Here is a 25,598-nt window from a genome sequence, read left to right as displayed (position 1 = left end):
ACACAGAAAATCAACGAGGAGGCAGTGGCCTTAAACGACACACTAGATCAAATGGATTTAATTGATTTCTTCATCCCGAGTAAAAAAATATTCATAGATTATACCACATGTTAGGACAGAAAGCAAATCTCAATAAACTTTAGAAGAATGAAATCATAGCAAGCATCTCCTTTCACCACAATGCTATGAAACTAGAAATCAATCACAAGAAGAACACTGAAAAACATATGAAGACATGGGAGCTAAATGACATGTTATTAAACAATGAATTGGTCAACAATGAGATTTAAGAAGAAATCAAATAATACCTCGAAATAAATGAAAATGTGGGACATTGGGAGAGGGAAATACATAGCATTACAACCTATCTCGAAAGAAAGAAAGAAAGAAAGAAAGAAAGAAAGAAAGAAAGAAAGAAAGAAAGAAAGAAAGAAAGAAAGAAAGAAAGAAAGAGAAAGAAAGAGCTCAAATAAACAATCTAACTTTACACTTAAAAGAACTTGAAAAAGAAAAACAAACATCAGTGAGTAGAAGGAAGAAAATAATAAAGATCAGAGCAGAAATTAATGAAATAGAGTCTAAAAATATGATATGAAAGATCAATGAATCAAAGAGCTGGTCCTTTGGAAAGATAAACAAAACTAACAAAACTTTAACCAGATTAACCAAGAAAAAAAGAGAGAGAACCCAAATAAATAAAATCAGAAAAGAAAGAGGAGAAATAATAACTGACGCCAAAGAAATACAAAGGATTATAAGAAAAGATTATGAACAACTAGATGCCAGCAAACTACACAACCTGGATGGAATGGATAAATTCCTAGAAACATACAATTTTCCAAAATTAAATCAGTAAGAATCAGAGAATCTAATAGACAGATTAAGTCTAGTGAAATGGAAGCAGTAATCAAAAAGCTCCCAACAAACAAAACGCTAGACAGGTGAATTTTACCAAACATTCTGACAAGGACTAATAATAAGTTTTCCCAAACTAGTCCAAAAAATTCAAAGTAGAAACGACTCCCAAGATCATTTTATGAGACCAACATTATTCTAATTCCAAAATCAGATAAAGACACTGCAAAAACAAGAAAGTAATAGGCCAATATCCCTGATGAACGTAGATGCTGAAATCCACAATAAACTATTAGCAAGCTGAATACAGCAATGCATCAAAAAAATCATGCACCATGATCAAGTGGGATTTATTCTGGGAATGCAAGGTTGGTACAACATGTGCAAATCAATAAGTGTGATACACCACATAAACAAAATGAAGAATAATATCCACATGATCATATCAATAGATGCTGGAAAAGCATTTGATAAAATCCAGCACCCATCTATGATAAAAACTCTCAGCAGAATGGGAATAGAGGGAACATACTTAAACATAATAAAGGCCATATATGACAAACCCACTGCCAGCATCATACTCAATGCGCAAAAACTACAAGCGCTTCCCTTAAGATGAGGAACAAGACAGAGATATCTGCTGTCACCTCTCTTATTCAACATAGTACTGGAAGTTCTAGTCACAGCGATCAGACAAGAAGAAGAATAAAAGGCATCCAAATTAGAAAAGAAGAAGTAAAACTGTCTTTATTTGCAGATGATGATACTGTACATAAAGAAACCTAAAGATTCCACCAAGAAATTAGATCTGCTCAATGAATTCAGCAAAGTAGCAGGATACAAAATTAATATCCAGATATCAGTTGCATTTTTATATACCAATAATGAACTATCAGAAATGGAAATTAAGAAAAATCTCATTTACAATTGCTTCAAAAAGAATAAAATACCTAGGAATAAATCTAACCAAGGATGTGGAAGACCTGCACTCAGTAAACTATAAAACACTGAAGAAAGAAATTGAAGAAGATACAAATAAATGGAAGCATATACAGTGTTCATGGATAGGAAGAATTTACATCATTAAAATGTCCATGCTACCCAGAGCAATCTATAGATTCAACACAATTCCTATAAAGATACCCATGACATATTTCACAGAACTAGAACAAATATTTCAAAAATGTATATGGAATCATAAAATGCCCTGCATGGCAACAGCGATCCTGATAAAGAAGAACAAGGTTGAAGGAATCACACTACCTAATATCAAACTACACTATAAAGACATAATAATCAAAACAGCATGGTACTAGCATAAAAACAGACACAGAGATCAAGGGGAAAGAATAGAGAGCCCAGAAATAAACCTATGCCTTTATGGTCAATTAATATTTGACAAAGGAAGCAAGCACATATAATGGGCTAAAGATAGCTTATTCAATAAATGGTGTTGGGAAAACTGGACAGATACATGCAGAAAAATGAAACTAGACCACATTTTTAGTCCACATACAAGAATAAATTTAAATTGGATTAAATACTTAAATGTTAGACTCAAAACTACAAAAATCCTGGAAGATAACATAGGCAGTAAAATCTCTGACATCACTCATAGCACTATTTTATGTGATATATCTCCTCAGGAAAGGGAATAAATAAATAAATAAATAAATAAATAAATAAATAAGACTACTTCAAACTAAAAAGTTTAAGCACAGTGAAGGAAACCATCAACAAAATAAAAAGATAACCCACAGAATGGGAGAACATATTCTCCAATGATACACTTGATAAGGGGTTAATATCCAAAATTTATAAAGAACTTATAAAACTCGGACTTCCGGCCAAGATGGAGGCTTAGACAGACACGCTAGGTCTCCCTCTACAACTAGAGAGGAATATAACTATTTCAAAACAAAGGATAACTAGAAATTCCAGAAAATAAAACTACACGGAAGCCCAACATATGAAGTTATAAACCAGCGGTGCCATTTGGGCAGGTAAGAGTTAAAGAGGGCAGCGCTGTTTGCGGTCGCACCTGGGGCGGCGAAAAATCCCGGTGGCAGTCAAGCCCCTGGCAGTGCGCGACCCCAGCGCTGGGGAAAGCAGCCACCGCATCGCCTTGAACAGTGAGGTCCAGGGGGGCGGGAGGACGGATCCCGGTCTCCTAGCTGAATAACTGTGTGAATCCATCTTGGACCCCCGCCCCCAAAGAAAGCACCACAGGGCTGCGAAATAGGACAGGTGCCGGTCGCTGAATTGTGACGCGTACACAGGCACTGCCCCCTACAGCCGGCCCAAGAAAACAAAACGCATCTGTCAAAATGAGGCAGACAACTATAGAAATCCCAGTGGCACAGCTCACCAGGCAACAGATAGAGAACCTGACAGATGAACAGATAAGAAACCTGTCAGAAGCTCAGTCCTGGGCCATTGTTATCAGGTGGCTTACAGAATTCACAAAAGAGCAGGAAAAAGATAAGAAAGAAGCGAAAAACATTCATAACGAAAGGAACAAAACCACATACGAGACAGATGGTGAGGAAAAAAAATCCAGAGTTCATTTCAACAAATTGGAATATGGAGAAGGAACAAGCAGTCAACCAATGCAGCGAGAGGAAATGGGAAGCAACAATGAGAGGATCAGAAACCTCTGGGACAGCTATAAAAGGCCCAACATAAGAATCATTGGTTTGCCAGAGAGTGAGGAAGATGAACTAGAACTTGAAAAATTGAGTGAAAATATAATAAAGGAGAACTTCCCAGACTTGGGGAAGGGAATAGACTTGCAGGTCCAGGAAGCAAGGAGAGTTCCCAAGAGACTGGACCCAGGGAGAACCACTCCAAGACACATTATAATCAAAATGTCAAAAATTAAAGATAAAGAGAGAATCTTAAAAGCAGCAAGAGAGAAGAAAAGAATTATATACAAAGGGGTCCCAATTAGACTATCAGCTGACTTCTCAAGGGAGACCCTACAGGCAAGAAGGGACTGGCAAGAAATATTCAAAGTAATGAAAATCCAAAACCTACAACCACGAATACTCTATCCAGCGAAATTGTCATTCAGAATAGAAGGACAGAGAAAGTGTTTCCAGGACAAAATAAAACTGAAAGAGTTCATTAGATCCAAACCACTGTTATATGAGATGTTAAAGGGACTGGTTTAAAAAACAGAAGCTAGGGAGATGAAACAAAGGCAAACTAAACAGGCAACGAGAGTGGAAAAGGAACTGTGGGTACGGGAAGCATATTGGTGGGAGGTCAACAGGGAGGGGGAGTGGGGAGAGGGAGGGAGATGATATAGGAATTGGGGATCATGGTAGGAGGGAATGGAATAGACGGAGAGAGGTTGGGAGGAACTGTATGCACAACTAATGGACATAATCTAAAAGGGGGGGACAACTGGAGGGAGGGGGGCCACCCGGTGGAGGGGAGCAGAGGGAAGGGAAATTGGCACAAATGTAATATTTTAATCAATAAAACACATTAAATCTGAAAAAAAGAAAAGAAAAAAAGAGAATGACCAATAAATATATTTTTTAATATTAAAAAAAAAAAAGAACTTATAAAACTCAAAACCAAAAACAAGCAATCCAATTAAAAAATGGGCAAAGGATCTGAATAACACTTCTCCAAAGAGGACATACAGATGGCCAATACACATAAGAAGAAATGCCGAACATCACTAATAATCAGAGAAATGCAAATTAAAACTACAAGGGTATATCATCTCACACTTGTCAGAATGGCTATTATCAATAAGTCAACGAACAACAAGTGCTGATGAGGATGTGGAGAAAGGGGAACAATTTTGCACTATTAGTGGGAATGTAAATTGGTGCAGTCACTATGGAAAGCAGTATGGAGATACCTCAAAAAATTTAAAATGGTTCTACATTTTGACCCAGCAATCCCACTTGCGGGAATATATTCAGAGAAACCCAAAACACTAACCTGAAAGAACATAAGCACTCCTATGTTCATTGCAGCATTATTTGCAATCTTTAATATATGGAAGCAGCCCTACTGTCCATCAGTAGATGAGTGGGTAAAACAACTAAGGGACATTTAAATAATGGAATACAACTCAGCCATAAAAAAGAAGAAAATTTTACCCTTTGCAACAGCATGGATGGACCTGGAGAACATTATGCTAAGTAAAATAAGCCAGTCAGAGAAAGACAAATACCATATGCTTTCACTCATATGTGGAACCTAATGAACAAGCTGAACTAACAAGCAAAATAGAGACCGATTCATAGATAGAGAGCAGAATGACAACTATAGGAGGGGCTAGTGGGGAGGGATAGAGCAAAAAAGATAAAGGACTGATGGACATGGATAACATTGTGTGGTGATTGCAGGGTGTGGGTATAAGGGAGATAAATGACAATGGGAAAAAATATAATAAAAAATTTTCCTTCTAAAAGTGTAAATAAATAAAGATTCTGCTATATTTCTACTGCTCCACACTTGAGTTTCAATAGGTCATTTTCTCTTATCCCCTAGTAAGCATTCAGGAAGATCTATTCTGGCATAAGAGTAAAGAAAGGGGTTCTATTTATCCTTTGGGCTATATTATTAAGTTGTCTTAAATTTTACTCTATTAATATTGTGAGCATTTTCTAAATATATACTAAATACTGATAACCAAACTTTTCCCTTCAACCTGCTAGAATAAGGGGTGGGTGCTGGTACCCCATTGTGCATTATTGAGACAAAAATACCTGGGTGAGCTCCATGAAAATAGTGTTAGCTAATACCCAATTCTGGAAAAGAAGTGGTGGAATTTGGAGGGTTAAAAGTGTTCTGGAGAAGTCATTCAGCTAAAAAGGGGTTTAACAATATCACTTATACTTTTCAGTGCTGAATGTTCCATGGTCTCATGTGAGAGGGATTATAAACTTTAGGTCAACACATCAGGCCAAGACTGGATGAAGACTTCATGGTCAGAGGTCTTTCGCTTTGCACCTAACAAGTTAATCATAATGCTATTCTGCCTCAATATGTATTTCTTCATCACGCAAATGAAAACTTGTGGGTTTTATTACAACTAAAATTAGTGTAATTTAATTTATAGTGATTGTTTTGTAGTTTATTAAGACCTCTGTTAGCTCTGGCAAGCACATGGATTTAGTGCAAAAGAGATTCCATCTCTGGGAAATTTCTAAATTTACTAGAACTGACTAATCACAGTTATGAGATGCCAAGAGAGGGAGTGACTGTCATTCGCCTTCTGGCATCCCAAACTCACTGAATTGGATGAATTAGGACAAGCAGCCACTCTTCACTTCATTTTGTAGGAAGGGTCTTTCTCTGCCTTTTTCCTCTATGACTAATCCCTTACCATTGAGCCCTACAGAACCCAGACTTCAGATCCAGTCAGGCTAGCCTTGATGTGAGAGAGAGAACCTCACATTTCAAATACTGTCACCTTATCCCATTTAGTTGAATCCCATTTGGGGATTGGTTCTTTTAAATGTCATAGAAATTATTTGCAACAGCAGGGACCTCTGTGAAGCCCTCCCCATCTTATCCCCCACTACCCATCCTCCTCACCATGCAATCCCCCAAAGGCACCCATGACCACTTCCCTGTTACCCCACTGCTCCCCACCTACCTTCTTCACACAACAGGAAGAATCTGACCATGGGTGTGGGTTTCTGTGCCATGGGGGCCCTGAGTCCCATGGTCCAAAATGATGTTTTGCTTTGTTGCTCCATTGCTTTGTGACTCAGTCTTGCTGATGCCACAAAGGAAACAAGCAACAATCACAAAAGTTCTCCAAGAAGGTTCTCACTTCCCTCTCTCTTTTCTGTGGCTGACATGGGGGATAAGGACAGTCCAGGGCCCTATGGGAGCAGCCTCTGATGTGGAATCTAAACCAAGAGCTACCCCACCCTGCCTTTCCTTAGAGTGTGTTTCCTTTCTCAATCTGTCTCCTCTCCTTTGTGAGAGGTGTAATAATAGCACACGCCTCATGAGGATGTGATGAGATTAGTGGGGCAAAGAACGTTATTTAAAGATTTTATTTATTTACTTATTTACTTATTTTAGAGAGACATGAAGAGAGAGAGAAAGAGAGGGAGAGAAATATCAACTGGTTGCCTCTCATATATATGCACCCTGACTGGGGACCAAACTTGCATGTACCTTGACTAGGAATTGAAATGGTGACCTTTCACTTTGCAGGATGATGCCCAACCAACTGAGTCACATTGGGCAGAGTGTGAAGTCATTTAAAGTCACCAAGTAAGCATTCTGTAATGTAAATTCCTGTCTCTGGTTACCTTTGTTCAGAAAATTATTAGTCCTTCCCAGTGATTAACTCAGAAGTTTCTAAGTCACCATAACAAATTCACAGAGGAAAAATCAGCCATAAGTGGGACTACCCTTACATATTAATTGTGAAAAAGTAAGTTCTCCAAGAGCCAAGGAGCAGTTTCAAATACAGCAGTTTCTGAGTAGAGAAAACCAAGCAGAAACAAGTCCTGCAGTGCCATCTACAGCCCACAAAGACAGTCACAGGCTACAGGAGAAGCAGGAAATGCAAAGGGACCTTTTTTTAAAGCATATTTTATTGATTTTGTTATTACAGTTGTCCCAATTTTTTCTCTTTGTCCCCCTCCACCTGGTACACCCCTTCCCTACAGCAATCCCCACCTCCTTAGTTCATGTCCTTTACTATTCTTAACATTCCCTGTCTATTTTGTACCTAACAATTATGTTTCTCTTTTTTTTATGTTTTATTGATTATGCTGTTACCGTTGTCCCAGTTTCATTTCCATCTGCTCCCCTCCACCCAGTGACCCCCTCCTCCCTCCAGTTGTCCCCCACCCCTTAATCTATGCCCATTGGTTGTGCACATAGTTCTTCTCAACATCTTCCTGTCTACTCCACTCCCTCCTACAATGCTTCTTAATTCCTGCACCATCTCCCTCCCTTTTCCCCCTTCCCCCTCCCTGCTGACCTCCCCCCCATGTGTTCCCCATACCTATAATTCTTTTCCTCCTCTCGTTGCCTACTTAGTTTGCCTTTGTTTTGATTCCATAGCTTCTGTTTTTGGTTGTTGTGATACAATTTTCACTTTAATGTTCATAGTTTTGACCCTGCTTCTTCTAAACAAGTTCCTTTAACATCTCCTATAACAGTGGTTTGGATCTAATGAACTCCTTCAGTTTTACTTTGTCCTGGAAGCACTTTCTCTGCCCTTCTATTCTGAATGACAGCTTCGCTAGATAGAGTAATCATGGTTGTAGGTTTTTGATTTTCATTACTTTGAATATTTCCTGCCAGTCCCTTCTTGCCTGTAGAGTCTCCTTTGAGAAATCCACTGGTAGTCTGATTGGGACCCCTTTGTGTGTAATTCTTCTTTTCTCTCTTGCTGCTTTTAGGATTCTCTCTTTATCTTTAATTTTTGACATATTGATTACAATGTGTCTTGGTGTGGTTCTCCCTGGGTCCAGTTGCTTTGGAACTCTCTGTGCTTCCTGGACCTGTATGTCTACTTCCTTCCCCAAGTTAGGGAAATTCTGCTTCATTATTTTTTCACGTAATTTTTCAATTTCTAGTTCTTCTTCATCTTCTGGCAACCCTATAATTTGAGTGTTCGTTCACTTATAGCTGTCCCAGAGGTTTCTGAGCCTCTCCTATTTCTCACTTTTTGTTTCCTCTTTCTGCACTGGTTGATTGTTCCTTCCCTATGTTCTGATTTGTTGATTTGATCCCTGGTTTTCCTTTCCTCACCACTTGTCTCATGTGTTTTTGTTCATTTCAGCGGGACTAGCCTTCATTTCTTCCCTGTCTTGTTTAAGATCTTTTGTTAGTTCTGTAAGCTGCCTTGTGACTATAGTTCTGAACTGAGCCTCAGAATGATTATCTATTTGTTTGTCAGTTAATTTGTGTATCTGCTTTCTGGTCAGCTGAGTGATTGGGATCTCAATGATTATCCCTGCCATCCTGACAATTTTCATTTACCTTTCCTTCTTGGGTGGGATTGTCACACCTCCTACACTATAGGGGTCAGAGCCCCATGCACTCGTCACTACCGGGTGACTCTTCTCACCACACTGTGGTGCTTTGTGTGAGGCAGGGGGTCCAAGATGGATTCCTGCCATTCATTCTCTGCTGAGAGACCGGGAACCTCCTCCTCTGTCCCCATGCACTCTGGACCTCACAGTCCGAGGCAATGGGGGTCTGCCTTTCCTGGTGCTGGAATCGCGAGCTAATGCGTTTAGTCTGCAGCCAGGTGTTGTCCCTGGGTGCTTCTCTCCTCCCCTTAAATACAGGTCTCTGTGCTTACTGTGTTCTGCCACTTGTTGCTGCAGGCTGCCAGCACAGCTTGATCTCTCCGCCCCAGCTTTGCTCCTCCTACCCATCCGGATGAGCACCACTTGTTTATCATTTCATACGGTGGACTTCTATGTAGCTTTATTTTCTGGAACTTCTGGTTATTTCTAGTTTTGCAGTAGTTGTAGTCCTTCTTAGTTGTGGAGGGAGACGGAGCATGTCAGTCTAAGCCTCCATCTTGGCCTGAAGTCCAATTATGTTTCTTAATCTCTGTACATTTTCCCCCAATCTCCCCTTTCCCCCTCCCCACTGACAACCTTCTATATGATCTCCACATCTATGGTTCTGTTCCTGTTCTAGTTGTTTTCTTAGTTTGTTTTTGTTAGTGTTTCTTAGATTCAGTTGTTGATAGTTGCGAGTGTGTTGTCATTTTAATGTTCATAGTTTTGATCTTTTTCTTAAATAAGTCCCTTTAGCTTTTATATAATAAGGGCTTGGTGATGATGAACTCCTTTAGCTTTACCTTGTCTGGGAAGCACTTTACCTGCCCTTCTATTCTAAATGATAGCGCTGCTGGATAGAGTAATCTTGGTTGTAGGTCCTTACTTTCATCACATTGAATACTTCTTGCCAGTTTCTTCTGGCCTGCAAAGTTTCTTTTGAGAAATCAGCTGATAGTCTTATAGGAACTCCTCTGTAGGTGACTCTCTGCTTTTCTCTTGCTGCTTTTAAGATTCTGTCTTTATCTTTAACCTTTGGCATTTTAATTGTAATGTGTCTTTTTGTGGTCCTCTTTGGGTTTAACTTGTTTGGGACTCTGTGCTTCCTGGACTTGTAGGTCTATTTCCTTCACCAAATTAGGGAAATTTTCTATCATTATTTTTTCAAATAAGTTTTCAATTTCTTGTTCTTCTCTTCTGGAATCCTTATGATTCAGATGTTGGCACTTTTGGAGATGTCCCAGAGTCTCCTTATTCTCTCCTCATTTTTAAAAATTTTTGTTTCTTAATTTTGTTCTGGTTGACTGTTTATTTCTTCCTTATGTTTCAATTCATTGATTTTAATCCTGGCTTCTTTCCCTTCACTACTGGTTCCCTGTGGGTTTTTCTTTATTTCACTTAGTGTAGCCTTCATTTTTTCCCTTATATGTTTGCCATACTCAATCATTTCTCTGAACATTCTTATTACCAGTGGATTTCTTTTAAATTTTTAGATTTTATTTATTTAGAGAGAGGGGAAAGAAGGGAGAAAGAAGGGGAGAGAAACCTCAGTGTGTGGTTGCCTTTCACGTGCCCCCAACCGGTGACCTAACCTGCAACCCAGGCATGTGCCCTTACCGGGAATTGAACCAGTGACCCTTTGGTTCACAGGCTGGCACTCAATCCACTAAGTCACACCAGCCAAAACTCACCAGTGTTTTGAACTCTGCATCTGATAAGTTGGCTAACTCCTTTTTCACTTAGTTCTTTCCCTGGAGTTTTGATCTGTTCTTCCATTTGAGCCATATTTCTTTGTCTCCTCAATTTGGCAGCCTCCCTGCATTTGTTTCTGTGTATTAGGTAAAGCTGTGTTGACTTTCAGTCTTGGCACATCGGTTATGTTGTAAGGGGTGGAGCCTTAGGTATTCGTCAGTGCTGGGCAACCCATTTCAGCATTTTGTGGTGCTATATGTGGGGGAGGGGTCAGAGAGGGAACAATGCTGCTTGCTCAGCACTTTCCCCTTTTCCAGTCAGTTCATTCACTTCCTGATTGTGACTGATACTCCTCTAGCTCTTGCCCTGATGGTGGTTCCCAAAGTGGGTGGGTTTGCTTATGTTCTAGAACCATGGGGGCCCTCTAAAAAGACTCTCCTGAGAGATGAGGAGTTTCTTCCACTGTCCCAACCCCCACTGGTTTTCACAGCCAGAGTTATGAGGCTTTATTTTCCCAGACCTGGAACTGTAAGCTGCACATTCTGGCCTGGGGCTGGGATTGCTCCCCAGGTATTCCTCCCAGATTTTTTCTGCCATCTGGGATGTCCTGTTCCACTGGACGTCACCACTGCCCTGCTACCACCACCTCCTTGTCACCACCATGCCCTGCTCTCTCCACCCCAGCTGCCCATCTCTGCCCCTCTTATCCATCTGGATGAATATTTCTTCTTTAACTCCTTGGTTGTCAGACTTCCATATAGTTCGATTTTCTGAGAGTTCTGGTTGTTTTTTGTTTTGAGGTCTGTTGTAATCCTTTTTATGGCTGTGCCAGGAGGTGAAGCATGTCTACCTATGCCTCCATCTTGGCTAGAAGTCTACCACTACATCTTTTCTACTTTTCATTTTATTTTATTTTTTAGATTTTATTAATTTATTTTTAGAGAGAGGGGAAGGGACAGAGAAAGATAGGAAGAGAAACATCAATGTTTGGTTGCCTCTCACACACCCCCAACTGGGGACCTGGCACGCAACCCAGGCATGTGCCCTGACTTGGTATTTAACTGGCAACCCTTTGTTTCAGAGGCCAGCACTTAATCCACTGAGCCACATCATCCAGGGCCACTATATCTTTTTTAAAATGTGTTTTTCGTATCTGATGGTGGTCCTGGTTGATTTTTTTGCCTCTTTCTTAACAGTAATACCTCATGGGAAGAGATTGTCTTACACACCTTTGAATCCCTACTAGGTGCTGTCTGCGGGGGGCAGAAGCAGCATTCCCTGCCACAGAAGATAAGACAGCAGACTAGTTTGCTGTCTTAACTATAGAAAATAAAATCTAAGTTGCAGGTTGGGTCCCCTGGTTGGGGCGCATGCAGGAGGCAACAAACTGATGTTTCTCTCTCATGTTGATGTGTGTGTGTGTGTGTGTGTGTGTGTGTGTGTGTGTCTGTCTTTCTCTTTCTCGACAGGAGGTCTTACTCCTCCTGTTCACATAGTTGCAGTGGCCTCCTAGCAAGGCCTGCATTTTCAAGCTCAGTCAGCCAACTTCCAACTGTCAGCACCTGTAACTGGATCTGAGTTTTCTAATGACTGCTGCAGTCCCTTGCTCCTGCCAGGTACAGGCAAAAAGTGTCAGGGGAGTAATGTCTCCTGAGAGTAGCATCAACCAGGGGATACCCAGCTGTCTTTCTCTTAGGTAGGAAAACTCTGAGGCATTTTCTACACTGGCCCCAGTGGGTTGCAGCTATGCTTACCCATGGTGGTGGCTTGCTTGATAATGTGCCTTTTCTGGCTTCCTTTTCTTTACTTGCAAAGGGTCTTCAGAAGCTACAGAACCCAAATCCCATCAGGGGGATGTAATCAGTGTAGGTAGAAGAAAAGCTCAGTCTTCTTACCTGAAATTTACATATATACAGATAGATAGATAGATAAGATAGATACATGATAGATACATATGCATTCATGTATATGTTTTTTTAATGTTTTCAGTGGAAAAGACTTGGCTTTACACTGCCACTCAATCTCTATCTGACCTTGGGCAATCGCTAAACTTTCAGAAAATCAGCTTCCCCATTTGTGTGATGAGACTGACACCCCTTGCCTAACAAGCTATTTTAATGATTTGGGGAGATGACATATACAAAACACTTGCCACAAAGCCCAAGACAGAGAATTATGGCAACAACAAGAAAAATATGATACTAACAGTTTGTTCATTACCCATTTATTCAACAAACACTGAGCCAACTGTGCTCCCGGCCCTTGCTGGAGGCTGGGAATACAACAATGAACTGGAAAGATGGGCTCCTTCTCTTCTCAGGCTGTCAACTTGTGTTCTGACTGAGAGCACATGAAACATAGCCAGGGAAAGTGGGAAAAGTTGTATGTCACAAAACCACTTATAAGCATTCCACCCAAGTTCATGTAATGGGCCCTGGGAAAGAGTCAATATAAACATTCTCATACCTCTTATCTAGAGAAATACAGATCCAGTGGAATTGGTTGGAACATTCTAACCAACATGTGCATTAGCCAGGGAAGTGTCTTTCAGAAATCACCTGTAAGTTAATGTACTTGTTTTCTATTTCTACAAAACAATTACCACATCATTACATAGCAGCTTAAGACAACATATACTTATAGTCTCACAGCTTCTCCAGGCTAGAAGTCCAGGCACACTGAGTGGGGTCCTTGCCTAGAGTCTCACAGGCCATCACCAAGACTGGGACCGGATTCTCAATTGCAGAGGCTCCCTTGGGCTCTTGGCAGAGTTTGTTCCCTTGCAACTAAGTGTAGCATTCCTGGCAGCTTGCTTCTTCAAATCCGGCAAAGGAGAGCAAGACTAGACCAAGCTTAAGCAACAGAGTCTTATACAATGTATAAGCAAACATCATGTCCTGCACATGCTCAAAGGGAAGGATTTATGCAGAGGTGTGAACACAGGAAGGGGGATGATGAGGGGCACATAGGGGCTGTGAACCACAGTTGTCATCACACCGAATTCCCAACAAGTATAAAGTAGTTGTCAAGTATATGTTATTTCAGAAAGCAAAACTAATAAAGGTGTGCCATAATCTCACTGCAATACTCCACCATGGACATTCTGAAGACTAGCTAGATACACTACTCAAAAGCCCAGGCATTTGTAATGTAACTTCTATGAATATAGTAAGAAATTCTATAGAATTCAGAAAGAAAGGGGAAAGAAAATAAGGGAGAGAGGAAGGAAGAAGGGAAGGAAGGAATGATGGATGGAAATAATAACATGATGGATGATGCAATTCCTTAAGGCTTACATTACTATAGTTTACATATTAAGTAAAAAATCTCATTTTGCAGATGAAAGTATGCTGCTTATCAATCAACCATTTGCTCCTTGATTGCCTAGGATGGTGACTCCTGAATATCCGAAAGCCTTCTGAGATCACTGTCGAGAACTAGTCGCATGTCCTTAGAAACTCAGATCCCACCTAACTCACCCTGTCTAAGCTCTACTCTCCAGATGCATGAGATTGACAAATTAGGATTAATTTATTGTGATACAAGAATGTAATATCTCAACCTGCCACAATGTATTTGCATACATGGGCACCATAAAACAAACAAAAACTGGCATCTTAAAAATATAGTTCTAGGCTCTCACCACCACTGCACCCAGGCACCACCTGGGCAAGCCCCAACAGGCACGAAACCAACAAACTGTTCACCCCAATAGGTCCACAACTAACCCACCTACCAACGAACTGAGGCCTCCTCTGCCAGAACAGGCGAGCAACCAGGCCGCCTTGGACCCACCCGCCCTGGTGCGCAACGGGTTAACCCACCACTGGCCTGCACGAGGGAATGCACTTGCCTCTGGTTGAGGCCAAAGGATGGTGAAGTGAACTAGAGGCACTCTGTATAAGTTTTGGGTTTTGGTGCTGGCTCTTGAGAAAGAGCTGGGAGAGCAGTGGACTAGGTCCCAGTACAGAATCATCCCAAGTGCTACAGGAGAAATCGCTTAAGAAGACTGCTCCCCTACAAGTGGTGTCAGTTGGAGGCAGCAGCTCAACAACTGTATACAAGAAGGAAACACCATAAAGGCAGAAAATAAAAGCAGATCAATCTAAGAAGCAGAAACAAGACCAATGCCCAAAACGGGGAGGTGGGATAACACCCCACCAAAAAGAAAGGAAGAATTCTAGAAGGAGGGATAGATGAAATAGAAGCAAGCAAACTATTAGACATGGAATTCAAAACAATAGTAATGAGAAAGCTCAAGGAACTTGACAAACTCAAAGAACACTACAACAAACTCCAGGGGAACTAAAAATATCTACAGGGAAACTAAAAGAACTCCAGCGAAGCTACAAGGAATTTACTTAGAACTACACCTGTATAAAAAAGGACATAGAAACTATCAATAAGAATGAGGAAGAAATGAAGAACATAACTTCAGAACTGAAGAACACAGCAGAATCAATCAAAAGCAGGCTAAACGATGCAGAGGATCAGATCAGTGAGTTAGAGAACAATGTAAAAGAAAATTTCCAAACAATGGAACAAAATTTAAAAAAAGAATGAAAAGGGTTTAAAAGAGCTGCAGGACAACATGAAACAAAACAATATCCATATCATAGGGATAAAGGAAGGAGAAGAAGAGGAGCATGAGATAGAAAACCTGATTGGAAAAGTAATGAGAGAAAATTTTCCTAACTTGTGAGAAAAAAGTCATGCAAGTCCAGGAAGCACAGAGGGTCCCAATGAAGGTGAACCCCAAAAAACCCACTCCAAGGCACATCATAATTAAAATGGCAACATTCTAAGACAAAGAGAGAATCCTAAAGGCAGCAAGAAAAAAAAACAGCAAATAACATACAAGGGAGCTGCAATAAGACTATCAACTGATTTCTCAACAGAAACACTACAAGCCAAAAAGGAATGGCAAAAAATATTTCAAACAATGAAAAATAAAGACCAACAACCAAGACTACTCTACCCAGCAAGTCTCTCTTTCAAAATGGAAGGTGAAATAAGGAGTTTCCCAGACAAAGGAAGACTACAAGAATACATCTCCACCAAATGAGCATTGCAAGAGATGCTAAAGGGAATGCTGTAAGAAAAAGAAGAAAAATAAAGAGGGAGAGGAACACAGGTACAAAGGGAAATGAATAAATACCTGTCAATAATAACCTTAAATGTAAATGGATTAAATACTTCAATCGAAAGACATACGGTGGCAGAATGGATCCAAAAAAATAACCCATATATATGCTGTCTACAAGAGACACAACTCAAAACAAAGGATTTACACAGACTGAAAGTGAAGGAATGGAAAAAAAGTACTCTAAGCAAATGTACATGAAAAAAAAAACCTGGGGTAGCAATATTTATATCAGACAAAACAGATTTCACAACAAAGGCCATAAAAAGAGACAAAGAAGAACATATTATAATACTTAAGGGAACAATTCATCAAGAAGATATAACCCTGATAAACATATATGCACCCAACATAGGTTCTCCTCAAATATATAAAAAAATATTAGAAGACTACAAAAAGGATATCAACAGAAACACACTCACAGTAGAGGACTTTAACACCTCATTGTCAACGATGGACAGATATTCAAAGCAAAGAAACACCAAGGATATTGGGGCATTGAACAACACTCTAGATCAAATGGACTTAGTTGATATATATAGAACTTTTCACCCCAAAGAAGCAAAATATACATTCTTTTAGAATGCAATTGGAACATTTTCAAAGATAGATCACATGGTAGGACACAAAACAAACCTCAACAAATTCAAGAAAATTGAAAATATATCAAGCATTTTCTCAGATCACAATGGCTTAAAATTGGAAATCAACCTCAAGAAAAAAACTCATAAACATTCAAACTCATGGAGAATTAATAACATGCTATTAAATAAGGAATGGATTAAGAATGATATCAAAGAAGAAATCAAGAAGTTTATGGAAACAAATTATAATGAGCATACAACAACCCAAAACCTATGGGATACAGTGAAAGCAGTCCTGAGAAGAAAGTTCATAGCTAAACAGGCCTACCTAAAAAGGATAAAAGAATCTCAAATAAAAAACCTAACCCTAAAGCTACAAGAAGTAGAACAACAACAAACAAATCCCAGAGCGAGAGAAGGAAGGAAATCATCAAGATGAGAACAGAATTAAATGACATAGAGACTAAAAAAACAATTCAAAAGATCAACAAAAGTAGGAGCTGGTTCTTTGAAAAGATAAACAAAATCAAGAAGCCTTTAGCCAGGCCCATCAAGAAAAAAAGAGAGAGATTAGTGACATCAAGACTGAGAGAGAGGAAGATGGCTGCGGAGTAGGGACAATGTTCTCAGCTCGCTCCTGTTAAAGAGAGACTCCAGGAACGAATGCGAAGAGGAGTGACTGACTCAAAAATGACCCTTCCTTCATTTAAAACAACTCCTTTCTGTTTCTCCTACGAAATAAGAGTCCCAGTATCTCCACAAGTATATTAACACGGGCTCATTTGCAGCCTATAGTGAGATTGCAGTTGGGTGAGATATTGGAGGGTGTGGGTTTCTTGCCTGGGTTGTGTGATTACGTTTTAGCAGCACCTCCACAAAAGATCTCAAGACAAGGTGGGCAGAGTGACTCTGAATCAACTAACCAGAGAAAAAGAACTACTAAAAAGTAGCTGAAATACAACCAGACAGATTAAAGAAATATCATCAAGGACAACACAGACGGAGATCCAGGAGGGTGGAGGAGTAAGTGGAAGCTACACTGACCTCCTCCCAGGACCAGCCAGTGCTGACTCAGCCCCAGTACAACAGACAGACCATTCCCCTCCAAGTGGCATCATACTAAGGGGAAATAAAAGCCCTGCCTACAGGAATTAAGCTGCCATATCCACGGTCTTTAAGCCTGACAGCCAATCACAGATTGAGTATATTAACAACTAAAGAAGACAGACAAAGGCAGTAGATCACTGGAAGTCTCCAATAGGCTGCCTAGGGCCAGTCTGGTACATGATCAGACGCTACGAGAGGCAGATCCAGGAAGAGCAGATCATTCTAAGAAGCACCAACAAACAATAGGAATCACAAAAATGGGGAGACAGAGAAACAACCCCCCATCAAAAGGAAAGGTAGAATCCCCAGAGAGAGTGCTAAGTGAAATAGAGGGGAGCAAAATATCAGATACGGAATTTAAATCATGGATTATGGAAAAGCTGAATGAGCTCAGCGGAAACTACAAAGAACTCCAGGGGAACTACAATGAACTCCAGAAAAACTACAAGGAACTCACAGAGAATTACATGAGCATGAAAAAGAACATGGAAGCTATCAATAAGAGCCAGGAGGAAATGAAGAATACGATCTCTGAATCGAAGAACACAGTAGAAGGAATTAAAAGCAGGCTAGAGGAAGCAGAAGATCGGATCAGCGAGCTGGAGGACAACGTAGACAAAAACTCCCAGAGTGTGCAAGAAAATGAAAAAAGACTGAACAAGACTGAAGAGGTTCTAAGACAGCTGCAGGACAACATGAAACATAATAATATCCATATCAGGAATTCCAAAAGGAGAAGAAGAAAAGCAAGGGATAGAAAACCTCTTTGAAAAACTAATGACAGAAAACTTCCCTCACATGAGGAGAGAAAGAGTCACGCAAATCCAGGAGGCACAGAGGGTACCAATGAAAATGAACCCCAACAGGCCCACCTCAAGACACATCATAATTAAAATGGCAACATTCACAGACAAAGAGAATCCTAAAAGCAGCAAGAGGGAAACAACTAATAACATACAAGGGAGCTCCAATAAGGCTATCCTCAGATTTCTCAGCAGAAACACTACAAGCCAGAAGGGAATGGCAAAAAATATTCCAAGCAATGAAAAACAAAGGCCTACAACCTAGAATACTATACCCAGCAAAGCCTCATTCAAAATGGGGGGTGAAATAAGGAGCTTCCAAGGCAAAAGAAGGCTAAAAGAGTACATCTCCACCAAACCAGCAATGCAAGAGACGCTAAAGGGTCTGCTTTAAGAAGATAAAGAAACAGAGAGAGACAGAGAAGAACACGAGTACAAAGGGGAAAAATGACAATGAATAAGTACTTATCAGTAATAACCTTAAATGTAAATGGATTAAACGCTCCAATTAAAAGACATAGGGTAGCTGAATGGATTAGAAAGAATGACCCACATATATGCTGTCTACAAGAGACCCACCTTAGAACAAAATATCTACACAGACTGAAAGTAAAGGGATGGAAAAAAGTATTTCAAGCAAATGGACATGAGAAAAAAGCCGGGGTAGCAATACTTAGACAAAACAGATTTCACAGCAAAGTCCATAAAAAGAGACAAAGAAGGGCATTTCATAATACTTAAGGGAAAAGTCCATCAAGAAGATATAACCCTTATAAATATATATGCACCCAACTTAGGAGCACCCAAATATATAAGGAAAATTTTGAAAGACTCCAAGAAAGATATCGGCAGCAACACACTCATCGTAGGGGACTTTAACACCCCATTGTCAACAATGGACAGATCTTCAAAGCAAAGAAACACCAAAGATATTGAGGCACTGAACAACACTCTAGATCAAATGGACTTAGTCGATATATATAGAAGTTTTCACCCAAAAGAAGCAAAATATACATACTTCTCAAGTGCACATGGAACATTTTCAAAGATAGACCACATGGTAGGACACAAAACAAGCCTCAATAAATTCAAGAAAATTGAAATTATATCAAGCATCTTCTCAGATCACAACGGCTTAAAATTGGAAATCAACCTCAAGAAAAAACTCAAAAACATTCAAACTCATGGAGAATGAATAACATGCTATTAAATAATGAATGGGTTAACAATGACATCAAGGAAGAAATCAAAAAGTTTCTGGAAACTAATGATAACGAACACACAACAACCCAAAACCTATGGGATACAGCGAAAGCAGTCCTAAGAGGAAAGCTCATAGCAATACAAGCCTACCTAAAAAAGCTAGAAGAATCTCTAATAAAAAAATTTAACCCTACAGCTACAAGAACTAGGGGAAGAACAACAAGCAAAACCCAGATCAAGTAGAAAGAAGGAAATCATCAAGACCAGAGCACAATTAAATGACATAGAGTCTAAAGTAACAATTAAAAAGATCAACATAAGTAGGAGCTGGTTCTTTGAAAAGATAAACAAAATTGACAAGCCTTTAACCAGGCTCATCAAGAAAAAAAGAGAGAGGACCCAAATAAAATCAGAAATTAAAGAGGAGAAATCACAACTGATACAACAGAAATACAAAGGATTGTAAGAAATTATTATGAACAACTGTATGGCAAGAAATTTGACAACCTAGAGGAAATGGACAAACTCCTGAAAACCTATAGTTTTCCCAAACTGAATCAAGAAGAAGCAGAAAGTCTGAATAGACCAATAACAGCTAGTGAAATTGAAGCAGTAATCAAAAATCTCCCTGCACACAAAAGCCCAGGACCAGAAGGCTTCACAAGTGAATTCTACAAAACATTTAGGAAAGAACTAACTCCTATCCTCCTCAGACTATTCCAAAAGATACAAGAAGAGGGAAGACTCCCAAACTTGTTCTATGAAGCCAGTATAACACTAATTCCAAAACCAGGTCAAGACACAACGAAGAAAGAAAACTACAGGCCAATATCGCTGATGAACATAGATGCTAAAATCCTCAACAAAATATTGGCAAACCGGATCCAGCAACACATTAGAAAGATCATACACCACGATCAAGTAGGATTCATCCCAGGGATGCAAGGTTGGTTTAATATTCAATAAACGTAATAAACCACATAAACAAAATAAAAAGACAAAAACCACATGATCATATCAATAAATGAGGAAAAAACATTTGATAAAGTACAACACCCATTTATGATAAAAACTCTCAGCAAAATGGGAACAGAGGGAGCATACCTCAACATAATAAAGGCCATATATGAGAAACCTGAAGCCAACATCATACTCAATGCGCAAAAACTGAGAGCATTCCCCCTGAGATCAGGAACAAGACAAGGATGTCCGCTCTCTCCACTCCTATTCAACATAGTCTTGGAAGTTCTAGCCACAGCAATCAGACAAGAAAGAGAAATAAAAGGCATCCACATTGGAAAAGAGGAAGTAAAACTGTCATTATTTGCAGATGACATGATAGTGTACATAGAAAATCCTTTAGACTCCACAAAAAAACTACTCAACCTAATAAGTGAATTCGGCAAAATAGCAGGATACAAAGTCAATATTAAGAAGTTGAAGGCATTTTTATACGCCAACAATAAAAACTCAGAGATAGAAACTGAAAGAAAAATCCCATTTACCATAGCAACAAGAAAAGTAAAATACCTAGGAATAAACTTAACCAAGGAGGTAAAAGACCTGTACTCAGAAAACTACATAACACTGAAGAAAGAAGTTAAAGAAGATACAAATAAATGGAAGCATATACCATGCTCAAGGATTGGAAGAATCAACATCATTAAAATGTCCATACTACCCAAAGCAATTTATAGATTCAATGCAATCCCTATTAAAATACCAATGACACATTTCACAGACCTAGAACAAATAGTTCAAAAATTTATATGGAACCAAAAAAGAGCCCGAATAGCCACAACAATTTTGAGGAAGAACACAGTAGGAGGAATCACAATACCCGATATCAAACTATACTACAAGGCCACGGTAATCAAAACAGTCTGGTACTGGCATAAGAACAGACATATAGATCAATGGAACAGAATAGAGAGCCCAGAAATAAACCCAGGTTCATATGGTCAACTAATATTTGACAAAGGGGGAAAGAACATCAAATGGAATGAAAAGAGCCTCTTCAACAAATGGTGTTGGGAGAACTGGAGAGGCACATGCAAAAAAATGAAACTAGATCACCAACTTACACCATACACCAGAATAAACTCAAAATGGATTAAAGACTTAAATGTAAGCCGTAACACCATAAAAGTCCTAGAGGAAAAAATAGGCAGGAAAATTTCAAATATCACACGTAGCAACATTTTCACTGATATATACCCTAAGGCAAGGGAAATAAAGGAAAGAATAAACAAATGGGACTGCATCAAACTAAAATGTTTCTGCTCAGCTAAAGAAAACATCAGCAAGATGCAAAGGAAACCAACCATATGGGAAAATATATTCACCAATGACATCTCAGACAAGGGATTGATCTCCAAAATATATAAAGAACTCATACGACTCAACACCAAGAAGACAGACAACCCAATTAAAAAATGAGCAAAGGACCTCAACAAACACTTCTCCAAAGAAGACATACAGAGGGCCCATAGACATATGAAAGTATGCTCAACATCACTAGCCATCAGAGAGATGCAAATAAAAACCACAATGAGATACCACCTCACACCAGTCAGAATGGCCATCATCAACAAATCAACAAACAACTTGTGCTGGAGAGGATGCGGAGAAACAGGAACCCTGGGGCATTGCTGGTGGGAATGCAGACTGGTGCAGCCACTATGGAAAACAGTTTGGAATTTCCTCAAAAACCTAAAAATGGAACTGCCTTTTGACCCAGCAATTCCATTGCTAGGATTATATCCGAAAAATCCTGAAACACCAATTCAAAAGAACCTATGCACTCCAATGTTCATAGCAGCACTATTTACAATAGCCAAGTGCTGGAAACAACCTAAATGCCCATCTGTAGATGAGTGGATCAAAAAACTGTGGTACATTTACACAATGGAGTTCTATGTAGCAGAACAACATGGATGGAACTAGAGAAAATTATGCTTAGTGAAATAAGCCAGGCAACAAAAGAAAAATACCTTATGCTGTCACCTATTACAGGAAACTAATGACCAACACAAACAAATGAGCAAAATTGAACCAGAGCTATGTAAATAAGAAGTCGACTAACAGTAACAAGGGGGGAGGGGGGAGGGAGAAAAGGGCATAAGAAGGGGAAAGGGTCAAGTAAAAATAAAATGTATGAATGACCCACGGACATGGGCAACTGAGTGGAGACTGAATGTGGGGGAAGGGAGGGGCAGTGTGCAGGGAAGCAAGAGGGGGAAAAAAGTGAGACAACTGTAATGGAAAAACAAACAAAAAAATTTTTTTAGTGGGGGAAAAATGAAAATATGAAGAATGGAAATGCCAGTTCAGTAAATATTAGGACAAAGATTTTCCTTCACGTTGTATATTTTTCTCCCTATTTGATCCCTCCAGAGTTTGGCATTCTAAACAAGTAAGTAATGACAGAAGTTTCTTGGCATAGAACTAATAAGACCAGTTGTTAATAGAGGTTCTTTTTTTTTTTTTTTTTCTTTTTTTTTTGACCAAGTCTTTGACTGGAATGTCAAGCCTAAAGGAGACATATTTGGGCTCAGGTTGTTACCAAAAAGCCCTGAGGAACTGGGAATGACTTTCAAAGGTAATAAAAGCCCGTGAGATAAAAGGCCTGGTACCATGGTTGGTTGTGCGGTCCACAGCAATCTTTCCAGGGAAGGAACGAAGGTTGTTTTCCTGAAAGATGGCTAGAAGGGACCTTAAGGCACAAGGAAAGACCAGAAAGACTTGGAAAAAACAGGTGTGTACAGGCAAGGATGAATGCCAGATACGTGGCTCAGCTTCTGTGCCCTGAAGAACAGAGTGAGGGTCACCCCAAATATTCCTTGGGTAAGTTCCAGCAAAGCAGAACTAAAGATCATAAGTGATCATTTGCTGCTCGTTATGTTTATGCAAATGAACAGGATAAATTAAAAATGGACTTAATGTAGTCCCTTTAAAGACAAGGAGAGTAACCTTAGGAAGAAAAATCATTATTCAAGGAAAATCACAATGATCAGTAGTAGAGTATAAAATAGGGCAACTAACCGTCTTAAAAGTTTCTTCTCATTTAAAATATGGTTTCACTTGAAAATTAAACCATGTCTGTGATATCATCAAAGATATTCAAGTTTCAGGCAAATAGAATTTCAAGTGCCTTGCAACTGGATGTCTTCCCAATAAGACAGTCTTACAGATTTAGAGATTTGTTTGTGGGTTACGTTACATAAATTAACACGTGTTTTTTGTTTTCAAAGGACATAAGCCTATGATCGCATTACCTGAGTGATTGTCTGTACGCATAAGCCTCACTTAATGCTCTCTGCAGCGCTGCCTCCTGAGACTCAACGGTTTGGCTGAACTAAATGGCTGGGTTGGTGAAGAATGGGCTGGTCTGTGGGCTTCACTTTAAAACTGCTTTCTCTTTTCTATCCTAATGGCTTGGACAGAAAAGGCCCAGAGGTCTGAGAGGGGGAAAACCTAAACTATTTCCCTCAGCCCAAACTAAGTATAATGGGCAAAAGGGTTTTGGACAGGTGAGATGTGCCTAGCACACCTTCGTCCAAAGAAGCCCTTTTTTTCTTTTTTCTTTTTTCATTCTCCTAATATGGAACGTTGAAAAATTAATCCATGCCTTTTGTCATCTAGCAGTTATGGATTGAATGATGTCTTTTAACCCTTTTCGTAAAATCTGTTGCCCCCAGAACACAACAAGGATGCCAGCCTGTTAAACCAAGCACGCCGTTGTCCAGAGACAGGCAACTGACCTGGAGTCTGCACGATCCTTCCCCATGTTGGAAGGCCACCCTCCCCTCCACACCCCCACTATTATTAGGGTTTTCTGGACCCAGGGTAGGTAGGACGACGACCATGTCCAGCTTGAAGCAGCTAGAGGAGCTTGAGACCTTCGCCCATTGTCTTTTACAAGATTACAAAGGGTCTTAATATCTGAGGGGGGGGGGATGGTTATTTTTTATGAACCAGGGGTATGGACTTGGGGGAGCAGATTGCTGGGGGAGGGAGATGCTGTGTGGAGGGGAGTAAAGGGGAGAAAATTGGAACTGTTGTAACAATATAATCAATAAAATACATTAAAAAAAAAAAAGAAAAAAAGAGAGAACCCAAATAAACAAAATCGGGAACTAAAGAGTAGAAATGACAACCGATATCACTGAAATACAAAGGATTGTAAGAAACTACTACAAACAACTGTATGGCAAGAAACTTGACAACCTAGAGGAAATGGACAAATTTCTAGAAACATATTATCTTCCAAAACTAAATCAAGAAGAAGCAGAAAGCCTGAACAGGCCAATAACAAAGAGTGAAATTGAAACAGTAATCAAAAAACTTCCAGCACACAAAAGCCCTGGACCGGATAGCTTTACAGGCGAATTTTACATAACATTCAGGGAAGAACTAACGCCTACTCTTCTCAAACTATTCCAAAAAAATCCAAGAAGAGGGAAGACTCCCAAACTCTTTCTATGAAACCAGTATTACCCTAATTCCAAAACCAGGTCAAGACACAACAAAGAAAGAAAACTACAAGCCAATATCACTGATGAACATAGATGCTAAAATCCTCAATAAAATATTGGCAAACAGGATCCAGCAATGCATCAAAAAGGTCATACACCACGATCAAGTGGGATTCATCCCAGGGATGCAAGGATGGTTTAATATTCGCAAATCAATAAATATAATACATCACCTAAACAAAATGAAAGACAAAAATCACATGATCATATCAATACATGCAGAAAAAGCATTTGATAAAGTACACCACCTGTTTATGATGAAAACACTCAGCAAACTGGGAATAGAGGGAGCATACCTCAACATAACAAAAGCCATATATGAGAAATCTGAAGCCAACATCATACTCAATGGACAAAAACTGAAAAAACTCACTCTGAGATAAGGAACAAGAAAGGATGCCCATTCTCTCCACTCCTATTCAACATAGTTTTGGAAGTTTTAGCCATAGCAATCAGACAAGGGAAAGAAATAAAAGGCGTCCAAATTGGAAAAGAAGAAGTAAAACTGTCATTATTTGCAGATGACATGATAGTATACATAGAAAACTCTATAGACTCCATTTAAAACTACCAACCTCATAAGTGAATTTGGCAAAATAGCAGGGTACAGAGTCAATATTCAGAAACCAAAGGCATTTTTGTACACCAAGAATAAAATA

Source organism: Furipterus horrens, unplaced genomic scaffold, assembly GCF_987537825.1.
Source record: "Furipterus horrens unplaced genomic scaffold, mFurHor1.1.pri manual_scaffold_4, whole genome shotgun sequence".
Classification (NCBI taxonomy): Eukaryota; Metazoa; Chordata; class Mammalia; order Chiroptera; family Furipteridae; genus Furipterus; species Furipterus horrens.
Note: the sequence above shows the minus strand (reverse complement) of the source record.